This window comes from Talpa occidentalis, unplaced genomic scaffold (assembly GCF_014898055.3).
Source record: "Talpa occidentalis isolate TD23 unplaced genomic scaffold, MPIMG_talOcc4v2.1 talOcc4.11, whole genome shotgun sequence".
NCBI lineage: Eukaryota > Metazoa > Chordata > Mammalia > Eulipotyphla > Talpidae > Talpa > Talpa occidentalis.
The window spans coordinates 1,571,959-1,594,742 of NW_023601104.1; the positions used below are offsets into that span (position 1 = coordinate 1,571,959).

General features: G+C 43.4%; 1 protein-coding gene across 4 annotated transcripts in view; it reads left to right on the forward strand.

The window, feature by feature from the left end:
* Positions 1 to 7,769: 7,769 nt before the first annotated feature.
* The window catches only part of HMG20A (high mobility group 20A), a 73,503-nt gene continuing 58,488 nt past the window's right edge, over positions 7,770 to 22,784 (forward strand). Inside the window, exon 1 of one of the 4 annotated variants that reach the window (XM_037502059.2) lies at positions 7,770 to 7,882. The gene's annotated coding sequence lies outside the window, so the exon portion shown is untranslated. Of the gene's footprint in view, positions 7,883 to 8,087; positions 8,132 to 8,641; positions 8,735 to 22,784 lie in introns of those variants that run through there. The other 3 variants (XM_037502058.2, XM_037502057.2, XM_037502060.2) reach the window with 3 other exon arrangements.

Below are 22,784 nucleotides of genomic sequence, written 5' to 3' on the forward strand. Positions count from 1 at the left end.
AAGGCTGGGACAAAAAAAAAATACAAAATGAGCCTGAATAGTGCCAGAGACTAAATATACACAAACACAAAAAATACAGAAGATCCCATGAAAGAACAAAGAAATAAACCTAAAAGAGCTCCCAATGACCAAACCTGGAATAATTTGAGCAATAAAATAATGATAGTACTGAATTATCATCCTCAGAATAACATAAATGCCTATCATTGATAGACATTTATGTTATTCTGAGGATGATAATTCAGTACTATCATATAAATACTTCAATAAATATGTTAAAAGACATTAGAAGAGATAAACCTTCCTTAAAGGATTCCATATTAATAAACATAGAGAGGGAAATAAAAATGAAACTTTAGAACATCATAACAATAAATACTAAACGCAAGATTTATTGATGAATGCTGGAATAAGTGAGCAGAAACAAGACACTGGCAAAACCTAAACATATCTTCCTCCAAATACTTATCATTTATTATCCTGGTTTCAACATATGTCCACAAATTCTTTGATACTCCTCCCTCCAGGAAATGGAGTTTAATCTCACCACACTTTAAATGTGGGCTGGACTTAGTAACTTGTTTCTTATAGAACATGGCAAGGGAAAAATAGTAACTTTCCAGTGGAGAAACCTGGCAGCAACCATGTTAACAAGCTGATCACCAGTGAAAAGTCCTGTTTATATCAGTATTTCCTATACAATGTTCTAAGAACATTTCACTTCTTTGGAATTCTGCCCCCCAAATCCATTAACTCCAGTCTAATAAAGAGAAAACCTCAGACAAGCACAAACTGAGGAACATTCTAGAAAATACCCGGCCAGGGCCTCCCTGGTAGCGCAGGGTTTAAAGTCTCAGCGCTATCAAGTTATCGCCCGCCACTGCAACATGAGTTCAATCCCCAGCCAAGGAGCAACCCAAGTGGCGCGGCAGACCTCTCCTGACCTGCCCACTGCTCCCCTCAGCAGTGGAATTCAGCCAGTCTGTTCTGCTCCCCACTCTGTCTCTGGTGAATCCTCTCACCCCCTGCATCTCTGGTCTACACCCCAGTTCTCATATCTTTACATAAAATATACAATATATATAAAGCTTTATATAAGCACTCCAGCTCTAAATCTTAAAAAAAAAAAAAAAAGATCGCTGACCCCTGACCAGTACCCTCTTAAAATAGCAAGGTCATAGAAGAGAGGACCAAGGAACTGTCATACTTTGGAAGAGCTAGAGAAGACCTGACAACTAAAATCAGCATAGTGTTCTGGTTTGGCTGGAATGGTGGGAAGGACATGAATGGAAAAACTGGAACTACACTTAAAATCTGGAGTTTGGTGGAAGCATTACAATAACGTTAGCTTCTGAATGTCATAATGTCAATATACCAGTTATGGAAGATTTTAACCCTGAGGAAATGTATAAAGGGTATGTGACAGTGTCATAGCAGGAACAATTTTGCCCCAGAGGGCACATCTGGCAACGTCTGGAGGACATTTCTGATTGCTACAACTTGGGGGGATGGCACTGACATCTAGTAGATAAGAGGCTACCTGCTTCGTATTGTTGTGGGCAACCGCCCACGGCACTGCCTATGGAACTTCTCTGTAAATCTGAATTTATTTCAAAATTGAAAGTTAAAAATATAAATCCAGAGCCAATCAATTCTCATCAATTCCCTGATCAAAGACACCATCTCTCTCACTGGATCTTTAAAGAGACTCTCCCAAGTTATCCTCCTGCTTTTATTCTTTCCCTCCTCAGAATACTTTCAATGCAGCAGCCAATGGGAAGGTTTTAAAGCATAAATTCAACCATGCCAGTCTTTTGTTCAAAACAGGTAATGGTTTCCATGTCCCAAAGCACACACTCCAGTCCTTAGAATGGCCCGCAGGCTCTATGTGACCCAGCCCCGTCCAGGCATAACTGCACCAGGCACAATCGGGAATGCACCTGCCACACCTCTGTTTGGGGGTCAATGGGAAAATGCTTCCCCTACTGACATGCCCCCCTCCCTCTTTCAAATCCTTGCTTACTTCCCACCAAGACCTTCCCAGACAACCCCTTTAAAAGTTCACAGGCCCCTTGACATTCCCACTCCTCTTGCCTGCTGTAATTCTCCCTAGGGCATTTACCTATTAATACTCTGCAGCAGTAGTGTATTAGACGTTGTTAAGAGACGTTGACTCTTTATGTCAACGTCTGTCTTACTCTCTGGAGAATGTAAGATCCAAGAGGGCAAGGCTTTTTGCCTATTTGGTTCATGACTGTAACTTCCGCACCTAGAACAATGTCTGGCACGCAGTGTTTCACACACACTCGTTAAATGAAATCTTAAGTAATCGGTGTCATTTACCACTTTTCATCATTAGTGTATTTTCCTTTTTCTCTTTAGTTAGAAAAAATGGGTTGGAAAAGAAAGAACACCCTTGGATCCTGTTTCTATGACTTGCTACTGTGTCTCTAGACATGCTGTTTAACAAAACTCTCTAATCCTGTTTCTTCGTGTAAAGAATGACAAAGGGACAAATATGAGGCTAATACTATACTGTAGAGTTTGTATTAGAATTAGAAATAAGGGCCCCCCCCCCCGGTACTGCAAGGGGTTAAGATGCAACCTATGAAGCTCTCCGAAGCTCTTCGCAGCCACTGCAGCAGGAATTTGATCCCTGGCCAGGGAGCTACCCACATGGCACAGCAGACCTCACGGGTCTCGCCTGCTGCTCCCCTCAGCAGTGTATCTCAGTCCCCACTGTGTCTTTGGTGAATCCTCTCAACCCCTGGACCTCTGGCCTACACCCCAGTTCTTGCATGCATAAATAAATCTTTAAAAAAAAATTAGAAATAAGATACTAAAGTGTCCAGCACACAGCAGATAAGCTTAAATAAAAGCCACTATTATAGCTCCCTCCTTACTATCTCTTCAATTTCACACTGATCTCTAGATTTTCATACCCTTCATTTTCTCCCAACCAAATCACCCCTTCCAGGTCTCCTGCTCATGATCGAGCATGGAGCCTACAATTCTTCACTTCAGTCAGTATCATTAATTCCCTCAATAACTGTCCTTCGGGAATCTTTACCAAGCATCTCCAAAGTAGTGGGTAGCTGCCTGGTCTCTGGAACTGAACCACAAGGATTTGAGGCCCAGCTGTTCATACAACAATCAAGGAGAATAACAAGTGCCACTTTATGAGGCACTACTTTTTCATTAACTCTATTTCTTATAACATTAAATAGTTTCTTCAAATGCACTGAGGAATCACTGCAGGGGGGGGATGGTGAATCACACCATATGAATTGTTACCTCTACAAATCCAAAATCTATACCCTCAAATGATTCCTCTAGGCTGTTTAACAGTCCTTCATTTTCCTAGTCAAGTGTCCATCTCAATGTCGGCCCCTCCCCCCAAGCTATTATAAATACACGTAACATTTTAAGAACCCCTTATTTCCCCCTCACTTTTAGCAGGTACTCAAAAATGATAGCTATGTCACCAACTCATTCTCCTACCTGCTCCTGTCAGTCATGAACTTATTTACACTGCCTCCAACTTTACCTCCTTTTCTGCACCCTGGAAAAGGAAAACCACCTCCCACTCAAGGTCAATCTCTCTATCTATGCCTTGGATCCCACCCGCTCCAAATTCTTGCCTCCATCAATCACCTTTCTCCCCCCATTCCCTCGCCCCATCCGATTCCTTCAATTTTCCCCTCCACTGAACACCCAATACTGCCTCAATTTTTAAAGGGAGGAGGGGAGGAGGAAGGGGATAAACTTATAAATTCCCTGAATCTCTCTCCACCTATAATCTTGCCTCTGTCCTTTGTTGAAAGCACTGTATCCTTCTTAATCGGTTATGCTTCTGTCATTCACTCCTCAATCCCCTCAATGCATCGCAATGTAACTACCTACTCTACTTAGTTACAAGTGACATCTTAATCGCCACACCCCAAGTCTCTGAAACCTTATTCTGTCCTTATTTTATTTGGCCTTTCAAGGCAAGATACAGTGTGGGCCATTCTGAGTAAATCCTAGAAATATTCTACTCCCGTCATTTCCCGGAGAAATCTCACTTCCTTTTTTCATTTTTGGTCTGTCTGGCACAGATGGTCCTTCAGTTTCCTGCCCCATTCAGACATCATAAATGTGGAACTCATCCTAAATCTTCAATCTTGCTCAACTCCATAATGCGATGATTTACCCTGTCCCGCTGATAATACTTCCTGACTCTCCTACATGCAGCCCGTGTTCCACAGACCTCCTCATTCTCACCAGGAAAGACTTCCTGGCTGGCCTTGCTTCCACTTTTTGCCCTCCTCTATCCAACATTCACTTCACAGCCAACATGATAGAATCAGATTTGCTTTAGGCCTATCGCAACATACTTTTTTCCCAATAATCTTCACAGTCTTCAGGAAAAAGCTATAGCTCCTGGGCTTGATTAAAAGGCATTCAGAGATTTGGTTTCCTACCATGTCACTGGCCTATGTTCTAAAACTGTGCTGCTGTCCATCTAAGGCTACTGAGTACTTGAATGTGACTAGTCCATGTTGAGATGGCAATAAAAATAAAAAACAGATTCGGAAGATTTAGTATGGAAAAGGGAATGTCAAATATCTCGACACCTTTTTAAGGCTGATTACTTGATCAAATGATAACATTTTGGGTACATCAGGTTACATAAATACATTGATATACTTAACCTCACTTTTTACTTCTTTAATGTGGTTACCAGGAAAATTTACATCTATGTGACTTACATTTGTGCGTTGTATTAGATTTTTATAAGACAATGCCAGTCTAAAAGGATCTTTGCCTCTTTGAACATAGTCAATCCTATCTATTTTTGAAGATTAGTTCAGGTTACCAACTAAGATACATTTCAAGAATCCTCCCCGCCAACCCTCCTCCTCTCTGCTTCCATCCCTAGGAATCTGCTTATACCTCTGTCATACATTACATCACTTTGTAATTATTGGTTATCAACTACGTCTCCTGAACTGTATGTTCCTTACAAAAAGGGAGATCCTTCTACGTACACGCAAGGCCTAGCACCATGCCTTCGACTTAAAAAGCACTCAAAATATTTGTCAAATAAATGTGAACTATTTCTGGCCTGAAAGTTACTAGAATTTCTAGTTCTCCAAGGAAAACAAACCAGCAGTGAAGGAGCCTAGACTTTCCCAGGAACTCTACTAATGAAAGTGAAGGGGTGGGGGGTAAAAATTATAGCAAAGAGAACAGCAATGAAAAGATAAAGCTCGTCACAAACACCTGCCTCTTAGAGTAAAAAACAGGGATCTACTGCAGTGATGGGGATAGCCTACTTGGTATGCTAGGGGCCACAGTTTGGTTCCTAAATTACTTAAACAACCTATCCAACAAGAGTATCATTTGGCAGGTTTCAACACACACAGCTAGAGCCCAGCACCTGTTCCCCTTAAACAGTGCATCGTTACGGTTAAAAACAACAACAAATCTCCCTCACGAAGCAAATGCTAATCTCATGATGCTTCACCATGGAGCAATTTAGAAGAATTATTATATGCAATGTGCCAAAGCATGAATTTATGGTTGATGCTTATTTGGCAAATATGGCTGGCACTGCTAGATGTTGAAAACATGTATGCAAATAAAAGTTTTTAAGCTCTCAGACTTAAATATTTACATTACCATAAATGTACAAAGATAAATGTTTATATGAATATATAAATATAACGCATTCCAGGAACACATTTTTTTTAATGGGATTGTCAGGAACTGTTTTGAAGTTGGCATTACTTCTTTATGGGCCTCAGGGTAGACTCAAAAATAAATCCTGACAGAATGTTAATGGGGTACAAACATATCGAGGAAATTTCTCTGCACTATCACTGAGTAAAAGGAATTGTCACAGAACCATAATAGTTCAAAGCAATCTTATCTTTTCCTCGCACCAAAATACTTTTCCTCTCATGCTGGAACGCAGCCAAACAGAAATGTCAGCCTTGACTGGGGGGCAGGGGTGGGCAGAGGACCACAAATTAAAAAAAAAAAAAACTTAAAATAACGTGGCTTTCCCCCCCCATGTAACAGAATCGTGTTACCAGCTTCCAAAGTAAAGATGTGATAAAATATTTCCCCTTCTTCCCCTCTGACAGGCATGGAAAGATGTTTGTCTTTGCACATAGTTTGCGCGTTGGTCACCGCCAAAGCTCCCAGCGGCGGCATGAATTCCCCTTCCATTGTCGACGGCGGGTCTCGGGGCCAAGGCTGCGCCCCAGGTCCCGGGCGCCCGGAAAGCGGCCTCGACCTGCCAGCGCGGCTCGCCCCCCGGTCCCCGCGGGAGGCGCGGCGCCCCGGCAGGTAGTCGGGCCGGGCGGGGCGCCGCGCCGCGGGGAACACGCCGGCGCCCGGGGACGCCGCGGGGAGCGCGCCCCGAGACCGCTCCCGGAAAGTTGCGCCCTGCGGGCATCAGGAGGCGGCCCCCGGCCACGCACGGCCCCAGCTCGTCCCGCTCCCCGGGGGAGGCGCGGCGGACCCTCAGCAGCAGGAAAGCCCGCGCGGAGCCTTCCCGGCAATGTCACCTCAGGTGCGGAGCGGCGACGCGCACCCCGTCACCTCAAAACCGCCCCTGAGCCGTCTCCGAACATTTCACGTTCCCCCGGGGCCGGCTTCCCGCGCGAGGCCGGGGATGGGTCACAGCCGCGAGCCCCGCTACCCCGGAGCGCCCCGCGCGGCTCCCGAACTCCTGAACTTGGCTCCGAACGCGCCGGGTCGCAGCAGAGCAGCGTCCGGAGGCGGGGGGCGGGGGGCGGGGGGCTCCCTCCCCGGGGCGCCCGCAGCCGCCCCCCGCGCCGCCGGGGAGCCCGGGGAGGACGCCCCGGCCGGTGCCGCGCGGGAGGTCCGGGCCACCGGGGGCAGGAGTCAAGGGGCGACGCGAGGCCGGCCCCGCGAGCGAGCCGGGGTGCCCCGGCCCCCGCGAGCGAGGGGAGGCGCGCGGGTCCCCGGGGTGCGGCGGGGGGACCCGGACCCGGCGCCAGCCGAGCGCGCCCCCCGCAGCCCCCGCGCGCCCGGGCGCCCCGCGCGGGTCCCAACTTTCCCTCCTCCGGGGGGCGCCGGCGGCCGCGCCGCGGGAAGTGGGGGCGCCCGGGGCGCGGCGCCGGCGGAGCCCGGGGGCGGCGGGGCGCCGGGTCGGGCAGCCCGCGCCGGACGCCCGAGCCCCGGCAGGCGCCGCCCAGCCCGGCCCGCCCGGTCCCGCCGCCGCCGCGGGGAGCAGGGCCCGAGGGCCGCGGGGCGCCGGCCCGTTTACCTGAGGGGCGCGCCCGCCGCCGCGGGCACCACCATCGCCGTCGGCCCGTCCCCTCCGGTGACCGCGGCCGCCGCCGCCGCCGAGCCCTGGCGCGGACTGAACAACTCGCGAACTCCTCGCCGCCGCGGCCAGCGCGCGCCCGCCGCCGCCCGGCCCACCCGCCGCCGCCGCCTCCGGCCCGCGCCGCCCGCGCGCCCCCGGACAGCGAGCGCGCGCGCCCGGCCTCGCCTCAGCCGCCGCGGCCGCCTCAGCCGGCGCGGGCCCGCCCCCCGCGCTCCCCGCGGAGGCACCCGGAGGGCGACGGGCCGCCGCGGGGGCGGGGCCGCGCCAGGGGCGGCGCGAGGGGAAAGGGGTTCGCTTAAGCCCCTGAGAGCGAGAGGAATGAAGCGTCGGCCCAGGGGCCGCCGCAGCCCCGAGCCAGCCGGGCCCCCGGAGCATGTTCCCGCGGCCGCGGGCCGCGCTCGGCCGACCTCGGCGCCCGAGCTCGGGCGGCCGCCGGCGCCGGAACTACATCTCCCAGAAGCCCCCGCGCGGCTCACCTTGCGTGACCACGTCGCCCTTCGCCACATTTGAACAAAGTAATCCCCTCATTTTCTGAAGGTATCGGGAATAAAGCGCGTTCTCCCCGCGCCGGGGCGGGGTGACTGTCCCCGAGGCGAGGCCCGCGCCCTGGCGCGAGGGGAGGCGGCGGCTCGAGCCCGGAGGAGCGCGGCCGCCAGACCCGAGCTGCGGAGGAATTCTCGCCCCGCGCGGCGACGGGCGAGCAGCGCGCGGGCGCCCGGGAGGCTCGCGGCTCGCGCTCCGCCGAGGCCCCCGCAGGCGCGGCCCGCCCTGGCCCGCGGCCGGCAGGTCAGTGAGCGGGGCGCCGAGGGTGCGGCGGGGCGCCCTGCGGCCCTCGCGGCCGCCCCCCGCCCCCCGCCCCCGGGTCGTCGCGGTTCGCGGCCTCGGAGCGGGGGGCCGCACTTCCGGCTGGGGGAGGGGAGGCCGCGCGGGGGGCCGGGCAGCACCCACTTCCTGTGGGGGCGGGAGCCCGGGCGCGTCCCGCCCGCGGAGCCGGCCGGCCCGGCGTCGCCGAGGGAGCCCTGCGCCCGGCCGGCCGCGCGCCCCGCGGGCAGGTGTGACGCGAGCAGTGGGGCGGGTCCCCGCGCCGCGCGCCTCGGCGCCCCGCTCTGTGCTGCGTGCGGGGCGGACGGTCTGGCCCCGACGAGGCTCTCCTGACGCGCTCTGGAGAGCGCCTGAGCGCGCGCCGGCCCTCCTGCCTCCCAATTCTGCCCCGCCTGACCGGGGGCGGTGGCGGCTGCCCCCCGACTCCGGATTCCGCGGCGCCTGGCCGCGCGGGAGAGGTGTCGTCGGGGCTTCGACCTGTTGCTGGCAGGCTGCGGGCCGCCCTGCGCCCGAGAGCAGCATTCTCAGCCTTAAGCATCCTTTACCTATGGCTTACCTGTAGCACCTGTGAGTTATGCTTTAGTACATCCGCCCCCCTCCACATCCACACCCCTTTGCAATTTGATGAAATTCAGCATCGATCGAAAAAAATGGTATCAGGTTGTTTTGTGGTTTTTTAAAGCATGCGGCAAGGAACGGAAGATTCAGCTTAAAGATTTATTTATTTTGCATGGAAGAGCCGGGGTACAGGCCAAGGCGCGGGAGGGTGAGAGGATTCACCAGAAACAGAGTGGGAGCAGAACAGGCAGACTGACTGAAATACACTGCTGAGGGGAGCAGCAGCCGAGACAGAAGAGGTCTGCCGTGCCGTGTGGGTAGCTCCCTGGCCGCCCTGGTGGGCCTCCCTCCCTGGTGGAGCAAGGGGTTAAGACACACCCATGAAGCTGTCTGCAGCCTCTGCAACATGAGTTCAATCCTCAGCCAGTCAGTTCAGATTTTAAGAGAGGAAATTGACTCACACACAACAAAGGATGAGTAAGAACCTTGTTTTTCCCATATTGTCAGTGTTGTATAAGAAACTATATGCGTGTAGGTAATAAATACCCAACTATGTTGCCTACCTGACTTCTGTTTTCAAATACCACAGTACTTGAGTGTGACTGTGCACACTGAAGGAACCAATCTATTTGGAACTTAGAAAATCTCAGCAACTTTAACAATTTTAGAATAAATTTTAGAATAATAAGTGAGCTGTAATATCCTCCAATACTTTTATAAAGAATAAAAACCTGTGTGATTTTCCCTTTGGGATTGTTGCCTAATCTCAGAATTTGCTATTTTTTTAAATTTGCAATTATTTTAGTTGTAGTTCTTTTTTAGAGTTTATTATTATATAAAATGTTTTTTAAACTAAAATGTTACAGTAAGGAAAAATGCTTAAACTTATGTAGTCATTAAAAAAAAACTAAGGGCCTCCCTGGTGGTGCAGGGTGTTAAGACGCAACCTATGAAGCTGTCTGCAGCCTCTGCAGCGCAAGTTCCATCCCCGGCCAGGGAGCTACCTACATGGCGCAGCAGACCTCTCCTGACTTGCCCACTGCTCCCCTCAGCTGTGTACTTCGGTCAATCTGCCTGTTCTGTTTCCCACTCTGTCTCTGGTGAATCCTCTCACCCTCCACACCTCTGGCCTGTACCCCAGCTCTTATATGTATAAATAAAATAAATCTTTTTTAAAAAATCTGAGACCCTAAAATGAATGAGTTATCTCTTAAAAGACTAGAGTTTAGGCAGTAGTCAAAAAGGCAAGAAAAAAAATGTTGTTTTCATTAATAGAAGATTAAGGATGCGTAGACTGCCTCAAGCAAGTCTTATTAATTGATTAGAGAGAGAAAGTGTTCTGTATTACTGTAATATAGAACAAAATATGATCACCCTTGCAAATTATTGTGTTAGGAATTATTGAAGTAAGTAAAGAGGTAAGATAGTTACAATATTGATTGTGCTACAGTAACAGTGCCTTTTAAAAGTTGTCTTTGGGAAGCAAAGGAATTTATTACATTGGTCTTTGTGCTGTTCCATGCAAGAAATGTAGTATAGTAGAAATAAAAATTCCTAAAAAAGTCCTCCAGCTGAAGGACTTGAGCAGCTTAAAAAACTATCTGCTCAGAAGAAAATATATAGAGCACATATCAGAAAGATCTTTTATGATAAGTGGCAGTTATTCATTGGTTCCATCAAAGAAAAAATTTTAGAAATGCTTGTGAAAAATAGAGCAAAGTTCCATGGAACCTTCTTTTATTCTCTTTAAAAGTGTTTATGTGGAAAGACTTGCTCATCTCCCAAGATTTTTTTTCTTCTCAGTTCTCTTTGTTGTAGTTTTCTTTGTTCCAATAGAAGTATGCACTCAAACTAGAAAAATAAAAGACTTTTTAAGTATACTTTGTTATTTTGAGTTTAAGATTTTGTTCCATTACTTGCCATCTATAAGAAATTGTCGATTTTTAGAGTGTTTAGATTAAATACCCATTTTCTTTTTCCAAAACGTTCATTGGAGACTCTGCGCAGACCCATTTGTAATATTAAAACAGGAGATCAAAATCCTGGGTTCCACCTCACTGAAATTTTATTATACACAGAGTGCTAGTGCTATGCATAATGCAAAAGTGTCTTTTCACTCTTTTGTTTACCTTGTCTTTGTAAAATCATGCTAATGTTTTATAACTTGATTTTTTTTATATGCTTATGTTTTGGTGGTTGTTTTTGCCAGGTATTGAGTGTTAAGGAGCGTGTCCTAACGTTTGGATGGTTTTTAAACTTACTACTCTGCAGTCTTTACCTCTATTTCAGGGCCTTCAAGAGTGTTCAAATAAGACTTACATGACTGTTCATTGAGTACATCAGGGTGTTTACTCTCTTGTTTTCTAATCAAAACTGGAATTTTGCTCCCTTTGTAGTCTGAAACAAGACCTATGATATGATCATAGTTAAAACTGGGTCAAGAAGGAGCTCTAAACATGATCTTTTTCGGTGTTGATTGGAAACCAAATTTTGATTATTTCAGCTAAATTTTGCTCCAGACCATACAAACCTCTCTGAAATATTCAGCCCTCTTCATTGATGCATTATAACCATCCTGTGATTCTAGCCTTCTTCATATGATAAAACCCAAAATGAACATGGGATCAGTCAGACTGGGTTTTAAACTGGACGTCTGCATTTTATCGGCTGAGCTTATTAGCTGGGTAATTTTCAACAATTTAATTTAACATCTCTGAGCCTCAGTTGCCATAAACCTAAATGGGGTTGTATGAATACTGCATGTAAATTACTTGACACAGGGCCTCCCTGGTGGCGCAGCGGTTGAGTGCGGTGCTGCAAAGCTGTCTGCAGCCTCTGCAGCGCTGGTTCGATTCCCCGCCGGCCAGGGAGAACCCCATATGACACAGCAGACCTCGCCTGCCTCGCCCTCTGTTCCCCTCAGCAGTGTCTTTGGTCCGTCTGCCTGTTCTGCTCCCCGCTCTGGCTCTGGTGAATTCTCTCACCCTCCTGCGCCTCTGACCTGCACCCCAGTCCTTGTATAAAATAAATAAATAAATCTTTAAATTACTTGACACAGTGCCTAATGTTAGGAGCTTAGTGAATGCTATTTATTTTACTCCCAGTCTTGTTTTTGCTATTCTGGCTATTGGGATTTGCATATATGTCTGTTTTTAGTCTTCCACAGACCCAGAAGTATGGGGATACAGCCCTATGTTTACAGAAATTCTGCCTTCCCCCATCTACTTGCTCACTTAGTGGTCAACATTTACATTTTCTTCCTTGTGGGTAAGAGGAATCACTAATTTCCATGCTCTTGCTAGAAAATAGAAAGTTTCAAAAAGAGGTTATAGAATCAGTTCAGTAATTTCAATTGCTATTGGTAGACTTTTGAATCATTTTTCTGAACCCATTTAAATCTAAGATTAACATTCAGGATCCTTCTTCCAATATCCATTTACATTTTCTTAACTGGATTGAAAAAAATTCCTAAGTGTGTTCTCCAGCCTTTCTATATTTGTTCTTGTTATCTTCTGCCCAGAACACTTTCTCTTTCCCTAGGCATCCTTTTAATCAAAATACCACCTTCTTTCAAGACTTGTCTCAAGTAACATCTTTAACTTAACGCAAGTATTCTCTAGTGTCTGTCTCACTTTCCACTCTCCTAACCATATTTTGTTCTGTCCGTTGACCCTCCAGGACATTTTGTATTATTCCTATGGCATTTAATATCCAATGCTGCTGCTGCTGTTGTCATTGTTACATCTTGAGTTTATGTATTGCCTCTTGAAAAGCTAGCCTATATCTTGTTCCTATCTCTGTCTGCTGTCATATCTGGCACAGTGCCATTCACATTGTAAGTATTCAGTAAATATTTGCCGGGTTGAATAGGTCCTTGGCGTATGATGGAACTGTTGATGGATTATTTTTGTCCACTGTTCATACCTAGCATTCAGCACTACAGTCAGTACACAACATTCAAATATCTGCCAAATGAAAGTCATTCTCTCATATGTAGTTATATACCCAAGAAAACTGAAAATATGTTCATACAAAAACTTTGCACAAATGTTCATAGCATTGTTCCTAAGAGCCAAAAAATAGAGACCCAAATACTCATCACTTGATCATTGAATAAATAAAATTAGTACAGCCATACAATGGGATATTATTCAGCAATAAAAAATGAATAAAATATGTAATGTGGATCAACCTTGAAAATAGCACACTAAAGTGAAAGAATTCAGGAACAAAACAACATACTATATGATTCCACTTATGTGTCTGGGATAGACAAATCCATAGAAACAAAGTATGTTAGCAATTGCCAGGGAGATGGGAATGAGAAGTGAATGTGAATGGGTATGGAATGTCTTTGGGCAGTAATGAAACTGTTAGGGTATTAGTGATCATAGCTGCACAATCTTGATGTTAAAATACCTGTATACCAGGAAGCTAAAAACCATTGAGTTGTATACTAAAGAGGTGAATTTTGTGATGTGTAAATACATCAAAAAGGGAAAGATACTTAAACTTGAGTTTAGATTGGATGGGGCTAGAAAAAGGAAGTAAGAGATATGAAACCAAAGAAGAAGTAATTGTTCCTTAGATCCCAGAGGGAAATACAAGTACCTAGTACAAGACTGGAGCTTGAGAATTAGTTGAGGATAGATGTGAAGGTTTCTGGATTATTTTGTCTGAGTAAAGCAAGCAGTGAGATGATGGTTAGACTAGATGGATGTTGACAAAAGAGAAAGACACCTTAGGATCTTAAAGATGCTTCAGATTTCTTTCTGATTAGGTCAAGGATACAGTATTTGATGAACTTTCTTTGTCCTCTGAGTTCAAAGGTGAAAATATCATAGGGTAAGGTAGACTGATAATCAACAGTGAAGTTAGTGGAGAACGTGTGAGAACAGGGACTTGACAATTCTGAAGGTATCCCCAGATGATGAAAATAGATAAATCTTAATGGGAAGGAACCAAGAGCAATGATTTGGAGAAGTAGAAGTAAAGGTTTGCATTTGAGTACCTTTTATGTACCAGGCACTATTAAATAAAACTAAAGCTATTTTCCTTATTTGAGTTATTTTCTTAGAATAGAGTCTTAAAGTGGGATTATTGAGTCTAAGAATGTGAACATTTTACAGTCCTTAACACAATAGCTGTATTTCCCTAAAAGACAGTACTAAATTTTGATGCCACCACCAATATATGAATGTCATTTTCACAGTTTGACCAGTGTTTTTTGGCTAATTAAATAGGCATAAAATTATTCTTCACTTTGGTTATTACTTTTAACTTGACAAGTGTTCCTACGCTATGGAAATGAACAGAAGGAATTCAAAGCCTTTATGTTTGCCCTCTCATCTGGAATGGCTTCTTTGAGGGATATGCATTTTTCAAGACCCTAGAAATCAAATCAGCCTAATTTCAATCAGCTCCAAAACTACCTTTGTACAATGGTGCTTTCCTCATTTTTAATGATACTCACATGCAAGCCACATTGAATCACAATTCCTATTCTATTTGATTAATTCTAAAAATTTGATGTTGTAGGTATTACTAACTTTATTTTACATGTGAGAAATTGAGGCTTAGAGGGTTAGGTCACTATTTTTATGTACATAATGAAGTAGTTAGCAGCGAAGCTGTTGTTTTATTTCGGGGTTTTTGTAGTGGGTTTTTTTTGCATTTTTAAAAACTTGAAATTTTTCTAATTTTAATTTTTTTAAAATATATTGGTTTATAACATTTTATAAGAGTCGTGAATATACCATTGTAATTCAACCCTGTACATATTACATCATGGTTACCAACAAAAGTCTAGTTTCCTTCCACCACCATACAGTTAATCCTCTGCACTCATTTCGCTCACCCCACCCCCAGTACACTTCCCCCTAGTAACCATGGGTTTTTGTCACTAAGCGTTTGTTTTGTTTTTTTGTTCATTTGCTTTGTTTCTGTATATTCCACATGAATGAAATCATACATTTTTTCCTCTTTCTCTTTTTGATTTATTTTAGTTAGCATAATACCCATATATAAGGTTCATCCAGTTTGTAAAAAATGGCAAGTTTTTATCTTTTGTTTATACTCAGTGTGTGTGTGTACAGCATCTTGTTTATCCATTCATCCACTGATTATTTCCTTATCTTGGCTATTATAAATAATGCTGTGTAAATAAGGGTATGGATGTCTTTTTGAATTGATATTTTCGTCTTCCTCAGATAAATACCAAGAAGTTATATGACTGCATTATACCATATTTTTTTTTTTTTTAATACTAAGGGATTTTTTTTTTCCTGGAACTTTTTTTTTTAATTTTATTTTTATATTCCCCATACAATTGCAACCCCCTTATTTTGACCACAGTCCCTCCTTTCCCCGCCCCCCCACCCCCCATAGTGTGTCTCTGGTTCATAGATGTTTGTTGATTTTGATTTTTCCTTTGTTATAGTTATTCTTTTTCCTGCTCCCTTATTTAGGTTTTCTAGATTCCTGCTGTGAGTGAGACCATCCGGTATTTTTCTTTTTCTTTCTGACTTATTTCGCTGAGCATGATCCCTTCCAGCTCCATCCATGTTGCTGCAAACTGCATGTGTTTATCTTTTTTGAATGCTGAGTAATATTCCATGGTGTATATGTACCACATCTTCTTGATCCAGTCATCTATTTTTGGGCATTTGGGTTGTTTCCAAAGCTTAGCTATTGTAAATAGTGCTGCTATAAACATAGGGGTGCAGGTGCTCTTTGGAATTAATATTTCTGTGTCCTTTGGGTAAATACCTAGGAGTGGAATTGCTGCATCATATGGAAGCTCTATCTTTAGTAGGTTGAGGAATCCACGCAGCTCTCCATAGTGGCTGGACCAGTTTGCACTCCCACCAGCAGTGCAGGAGAGTTCCTTTTTCTCCACTTCCTCGCCAACACTTGTTGCTGCTAGTTTTTTTTAATATGTGCCATTCTCACTGGTGTAAGATCCAAAAATAGATGACTGGATGAAGAAGATGTGGTACATATACACAGTGGAATATTACTCAGCAATCAAAAAAGATAAACTCATGCAGTTTGCAGCAACATGGATGGAGCTAGAAGGGATCATGCTCAGCGAAATAAGCCAGAAAGAAAAAAAATACCGGATGGTCTCACTCATAGCAGGAATCTAGAAAACCTAAATAAGGGACCAGGAAAAAGAATAACTATAACAAAGGAAAAATCGAAATCAACAAACAACTATGAACCAGAGACACACTATGGTAGGGGAAAGGAGAGATTGGGGCCAAAATAAGGGGGGTGCAATTTTATGGGAAATATAAAAATTTTTTTAAAAAGTTGCTAACATTAGGGGAAGCTGGGTGGAGGATTTATGGGTACTATCTTTGCAATGCTTCTAAAAGTTAAAGTCATACAAAATAAAAATTTCAGAAATGGTGAAAAAAATAATGTCCGTTTGGCAACGTTAATTCTATTTCTTTGTCCTTCAATTTTTTTCACTTAATACTTTTCAGTGTACAAGTCTTTCATTTCCTTGGTTAATGTATTCCTAGGTATTTTATTCTTTTTTCTGCAGTTGTAAATGGAATTGTGTTGATGTCTCTTTGCTAGCTCGTTGTTTGCATTTAGAAATACAACAGATTTTTGTGTATTGATTTTGATTATTTTTCAAGCAGAAAAAAGATGATCTTGGAAGGAAACTTGAAAGTTCAAAGGGAGGAATATAGAACAACAGAAAAGATAAACACATGGATATGGCTTATTTAATATTAACTGTACAAAATAAAAATGTCTTTAGGGGGGTTAAATATAGAGAGAGAATTAAAATGTGTTATAACAGTAACGCTAAAGGTAGAGTCAGTATAAATTGAGATTAAAAAAAAATAGCAAAGGTCCTAGCCTTGTCTGGGAAGTATTAGAATTACTGAATGCTTTATTAGACTATGCGCCCTGTGGGTCAGCTCCCTGGCCAGCCAGGGATTGAGCTCATGCTGCAGTGGCTATGGATAGCTTTATAGTGCTGCATCTTAACCCCTTGCACCACCAGGGAAGCCCCTGAATCTAAATGTATTTCTAGGGAATGTAGAAACTCTGTCTACAGACAAGTTACTAGAATTAATAAATGAATTAGCAAGACTACTTGATGCAGGGTCAAAATACAGAATCAACTTACGTTTGTATACAACAAAAAAAATAGAAAATGAAATTTCATAAACAATACCATTTCCAAAACCAAATTTATGCTTGTAAGATCTAAGACAGAAGGGGCCTCCAGCATAGGGGTTAAGTCTGAGCACTATCATGCAATTGCCACTGCCACCTGAGGTTGATCCCTGGCCAGGGAGCTCACCTACATGGCATATCACACCTCTCCTGTCTCGCCTGCTGCAGTGTATTTCAGTAAATCTGCCTGTTCTGCTCCCTACTCTGTCTCTGGTGCATCCTCTTACCTTGCTCCCCCTGCACCTCTGGCCTGTATCCTAGTTCTTCTATGCATAAATAAATAAAATCTTTACCAAAAAAAAAAAAAGACCTAAGACAGACAACTGTAAAAAACAATGAGAGAAATTAAGAATTAATAAGTTAGTCATAGATCCAAAGAGTCAATGCTAAAAAGATATCACTTCTACCCAAATCGGTCTGTAGGTTAAATGGAATCCTAATAAAATCTTAGATGGTTGTATGTAGGGTAGAAAAGGGGAAAACAATTTGATTCTAAAATCCATCTGGACTTGTAAAGAACTAAGAACAGTCAAGACAACCTTGATGAAGAACAAAGCTGGGGAACTTTCATTAGCAGATGACTAGGTTTATTAAAAGCTACAGCAATTAACATCATATTCCCACAAGGGTAGACAAATGGATCTGTGGAAAAGAATATAAAACCCAGAAACAGTCCCATGCATGTGAGGTTACTTGATTTATGACCTCGGTGGCAACTACAGTATGGGAAGGGATGGAATTTTCAGTCAGTAGTGCCGTCAAGTAATTCATGTATCCAGTAAAGGACTTGTTGAACTCCTAAAAATCAGTAAGGGAAAGACAAACAAATTTAAAAAGGACAAAAATACTTGAAAAGGTGTTCCACAAAAGAAGCTGTCCAAAGGCTAACAGACATCCAATAATCATTAATTTTCAAATAAATGCAAATTAAAGCCAGAGTGAGATACCACTACGTACCCAATGAAGTGACTTTAAAAAAAAGGACCACCAATAATAAGGATTTGATGGTGTGAAACAGCTAAAATTCTCCTTTGCTAATAGCAGGTTTACAAATTGTTACCACCTTTTTGGAAATCAGTTTGACTATTTTCTAAAGGTGATTGCTGAGATGTTCGTAGGCATACACCCAGTAGAAATCTATGCATGTGTTCACCAAAGCAAAATTGAAGAGGATTCATAGTTGCATTATTTTTAATTGTCTAAATATTCATGAAAGTGAACTGGATAAAGAATTGCTTCTTGTGACAATGTGAATAATCAAGCATAAACCTGAGCAAAAGAAATTAAACACAAGTGAGTACCTGCTATATGAATCATGTTGATAAATCAGTGGCGTGAGAGGTCACACTGGTTGCTGCCATGAGAAGAAGGAATGGGAACAGGGCCTACGGTGGGGAGTTCCTGCCTTGTAATCCTCTTGTTTCCGGGCAGGAGGGAGGGTGACAAATGTATGTACATTTTGTACAAAGTCATACACTTTTTGCAAGCTCTGTATTTTGTGTAACTTTCTTTGTTATAGTTAAGTTTCCTTAATCCTGCCCCCACTCACCAAGTGGCTCTAAAGGCTATTTTTCTAGACATCTCTTCACATGCAAACCACGTAGATGCAATTCTTCTACCCCTACCATTCTGTCGAAAAGACACGTGCTAAATCACTAATATCAGAAAACGTGGATATCTTTCTATATCTTTCTGTATTGTCTGCAATCTCAGCAACATTTGTGTTTACCTTTTTTCTTGAAGTACTTTAACACCACCCACTTCCAGTTCTCTACCTACTTCTGGTCATGTCTTCTGGACATCTTTGCATGAGTTCCTTGCGACTTATCTTAACTCTTCTTTCTATACTCTTCCAAGTCTCCCCTGATGATATCTTATATTCATGACTTAAAATACCAGCTTATCATATATCCTGAAAACTCCTAAATTCCTGTTTGTACCTCAGGCTTCTTTTGTGAGCTCTACACTTAAATATCCAGCTACCAATTTGAAATTTTATCTCAAAGGCATCTTATAATAAAGATGTTCAGTCTTAAACTCTTACTTTTCCCCCTATTTCTTCATATCCAGAATCCCTTCTCTCTATACATCTTACCTCCATGAATCTTATCTCCATAAATCACTATAAAATCTCTTAGACATTTTGGGGTACTTCCTGAGACCTCTCACTACCACACACAAATGTGCATACGTGCGTGTGCGCACACACACACCCATCCTGAGCACTACGAGACTAATGTTCCTACCCTCTAAATTTATCTCCAGCCAAATTTAGATGCCCACATGCGAGGCAGACCTCTCCTGTCTCGCCCGCTGCTCCCCTCAGCAGTGTATTTTCACTCAGTCTGCCTGTTCCTTTCCCGCTCTGTCTCTGGTGAATCCTCTCACCCTCCCGAATATCTGGCCTGTACCCAGTTCTTGTATAAATAAATAAAATCTTTTAAAAAAAAATCACTTTCACGGTAGACTACTGCACTAACTTCCCAACTGGTCTTTCTGGATCCATCCTGCCAATCTATTCTTTCCACTGAAGTTAGAACAATCCTTTAAAATGCATAAGTATCGGATCATGCCCCTCTTTACAGTTCTTCAAAAATTTTTCTCACACTTTGAACAAAACCCAAATCTTTCACCCAAACCCAGGCCCCAAGTCTGCAGAATTGATTCCTGCCAACATCATCTCTTTGCAGCTCTCTCCTGCTCATTTTTTTCTCCCGCCCACTCTAGCCTTCTTTCACATCCTCCAAAGCACCAGATTCTCTCTCACTTCAGTACTTAATAAGCTTAGTACCTCAGCTGTAATGCTCTCACCTCTGAGCTGTCTCATGTCTAAATGATATCTGTTACTCTATAATGTTCTATGATGTTCATAGCATTTTTCACAATTTAAAAATTTTTTGGGTATATTTGCTTAATATCTTTCATCCAAATCATAATTTTCATGAGACTATTAGTTCACCATCATAGTCCTGGTGTCTTCACTAAGTGCCTGGCACATACTTTGTGTTTAGTAGATACATGATGAATGAGAAAATACAGAATGCCTCCTTGATAAACTCTAAACTGGGAACTATTTCAAAGGTATGTCCTGTACCTGGGAGCATGGAGGGATTATTTCCTCTAGTTTCATCCTTTATTCAATAAGAAATTTCTCTCTGAGAAAAGCACCAAGTTATCATTGTAATGAATGGAGACAGTTTTCATGATTAGCCAGTCTTTTCAGTGATGTATATTTTATGTGCTCAGTTAAACTGTCAGTTGTGGGCAGTTTTTGTTTAAGCCCCCACAGAGAAATATACCAATATACCTGCCCAAATTTCTTAGAATGGAGCTTAAGAACTAGAAGGGAGAGCATTCGCAGTGGCAATTTGGGGTAAACAGCTTGGCTTTTCTATAATTTCTCTTTTTTAATATTGGGCCCTACGGAGGAAAGGTAGTTTAATTGCATGTGCTTGCTACTGAGATTGACAGTATTAAGATTATTAACTATTTTAGGCATATAAGTGTAATGCTTCTACATACGTTTATTATATGCCATTTAATCTTAACAAGGCAAAAATGGCCATGTTTCATAATACCATCTTCATATGTTTTATGAGATGAGATATACAGAGCTGTTAAGATTTGATACAAAATATTCTGCATTTTCTTACCTTGTATTCACTTTTCCTTAGACCTAGTTTTTTTAATATATATATTTTTTACATCATTGTTCATTTTTAAACAATGTTTGCTTTTTTAGTTCCTCAGGTGTAGTCCCCATAGAATTTCCTCCACCAGTGCACCCATGCACCATCACCACAGTCCCCTGTGCTCCTCCCTCTCTCCTTCCGATCCCTTTCCCTCCCCTGCAGGATGTCTCTGGTTTATAATTGTCTGGGCTTTTTTGTTGTGTTTTGTATTGTTACTATTTTTTTTCCCCTGATGTTTTATTTGGTTCCCCTACATTCCTCCTATAAGTGAAGCCATTGGATACTTTTCTTTTTCCTTCTCACTTTTCTTTCCTTCACTGAGAATAATTCCTTCTAGCTCCATCCATGTTGCTGCGAATGGCATGAGTTTGTCTTTTGTGATTGCTGAATAGTATTCCACTGTGTATATGTACCACATCTTCTTGACCCACTAATCTATTTTTGGGCATTTGGGTTCTTTCCAGGTTTTACCTATTATAAATAGTGCTTCAATAAACCGGGGTACAGGTATTCTTTTGAATCAATGTTTTTGTGTCCTTTGGGTAAATACCTAGGAGTGGAATTGCTGGATCATATGGAAGCTCCCTCTGTAACAGGTTGAGGAATGTCCACACAGCTCTCCATAGTGGTTGGACCAGTTTGCTCCCCCACCAGCCATGCAGGAGAGTTCCTTTTTCACCACATCCTCACCAACATTTGTTGTTGCTAGTTTTTTTGATACGTGCCATTCACACTGGTGTAAGGTGGTATCTCATTGTGGTTTTGGTTTGCATTTCCCTGATTATAAGGGATTTGAACATTTTTTCATATGTGTGTTGGCCATTTGCATTTCCACTTTGGAGAAGTGTCTTTTAAGTTTCTGCCCATTTCTTGACTGGATTGTTTACTTTGTTTTTGTTGAGTAGTGTGAGTTCTTTGTATGTCTTGTGATCAGTCCCTTATCAGTTGTATGAAGTACAAAGATTTTTTTTTCCCTATCAGTGGGGTATCTCATTGTTTTGGTTAATGTCTCTTGCCATGCAGAAGCTTTTCAGTTTGATATAATCCCAGGTGTTTATCTTTTCCTTCCCCTTCTTTGCTTTGGGTGATGAGTCTGATTTAAAGATGTTACTGAGATGTATGTCCGGTAGTGTTTTTACCTATATTTTCTTCTGTATATTTTATGGTTTCAGGTTAGACCTAGTTTTTAACTTAAACTTTGATTTTTAGCTAATTTCAGCAAAATGAGGTGCTTAATTTAGTAGAAAGTGTAAGTCCTAAAATTTGAAACTGCTTTCAGACCATTAGTATATCCCAAACCCCATGAAAGAAATACCTGTCTGCTACCAATTTTGGACCAAATTTCATTTTGAAGGTGTTGTGGCAAGCATGGGGCCTGGAGGAGGTAGGCAACCAGTACCCCGGAATTCTCCCTACTTTCTGGTTCTCCTCAGTCTTATAGCGTCCTGTCCTCGCTGAGTCCCCACCCTTTTAGCCTCTGCCTCTCAGCACTGGTGTCTGCACTTACGCATGAACCGCCCCTGTTTTCTGGGCCTGGGACATCCTAGGCACATATGCCCCTCCCCCACACCTCCCATCCCCTGGCAGACACCAGGAGGATTGCAAGAGCAAGGGCTGTAGTGGTAAAGACCAACCTTGGGAGAGAGGAAAAGCCTGACATACTTCATTTACCCTACAAAGGGGAATGTTTTAGGAGTTTAAATATAGTATAGTAAATGAGGTATTTTCATTTATTACTTTAGTCTAGATGCCATACTTTGAATTTTCCCACAAACTGGAAAAATATGTGAAATGTTCATTATGCATATTGATAGATTCAGACCACTGTGGGATAAGTGTGCAGGGTAGAATCAAAAGAATGAGAATTTTAACCACATCGAAGAGGCCACATTTCTGATCATTCTATTTTCAGCAAGTGTTAATTCTCTCAGTGAATTTTTTTTAGCTTCATCTATTTATTCATATTTGCAGATTTACCAGACATTGATCGCTGTTCTCAGGTCCATGAAATTGGGAACTTATACGAGTTTATAAATTTTGCCACCATACACCATAGGGCCTCCCCAGTGGCGCAGCAGTTGAGCGCTGGCCTGCGAAGCTGCCCTCAGGCTCTGCAGCGCTGGTTCGATCCCAGGCTGCTGGCAAGGGTCCCACATGGCATGCAGACC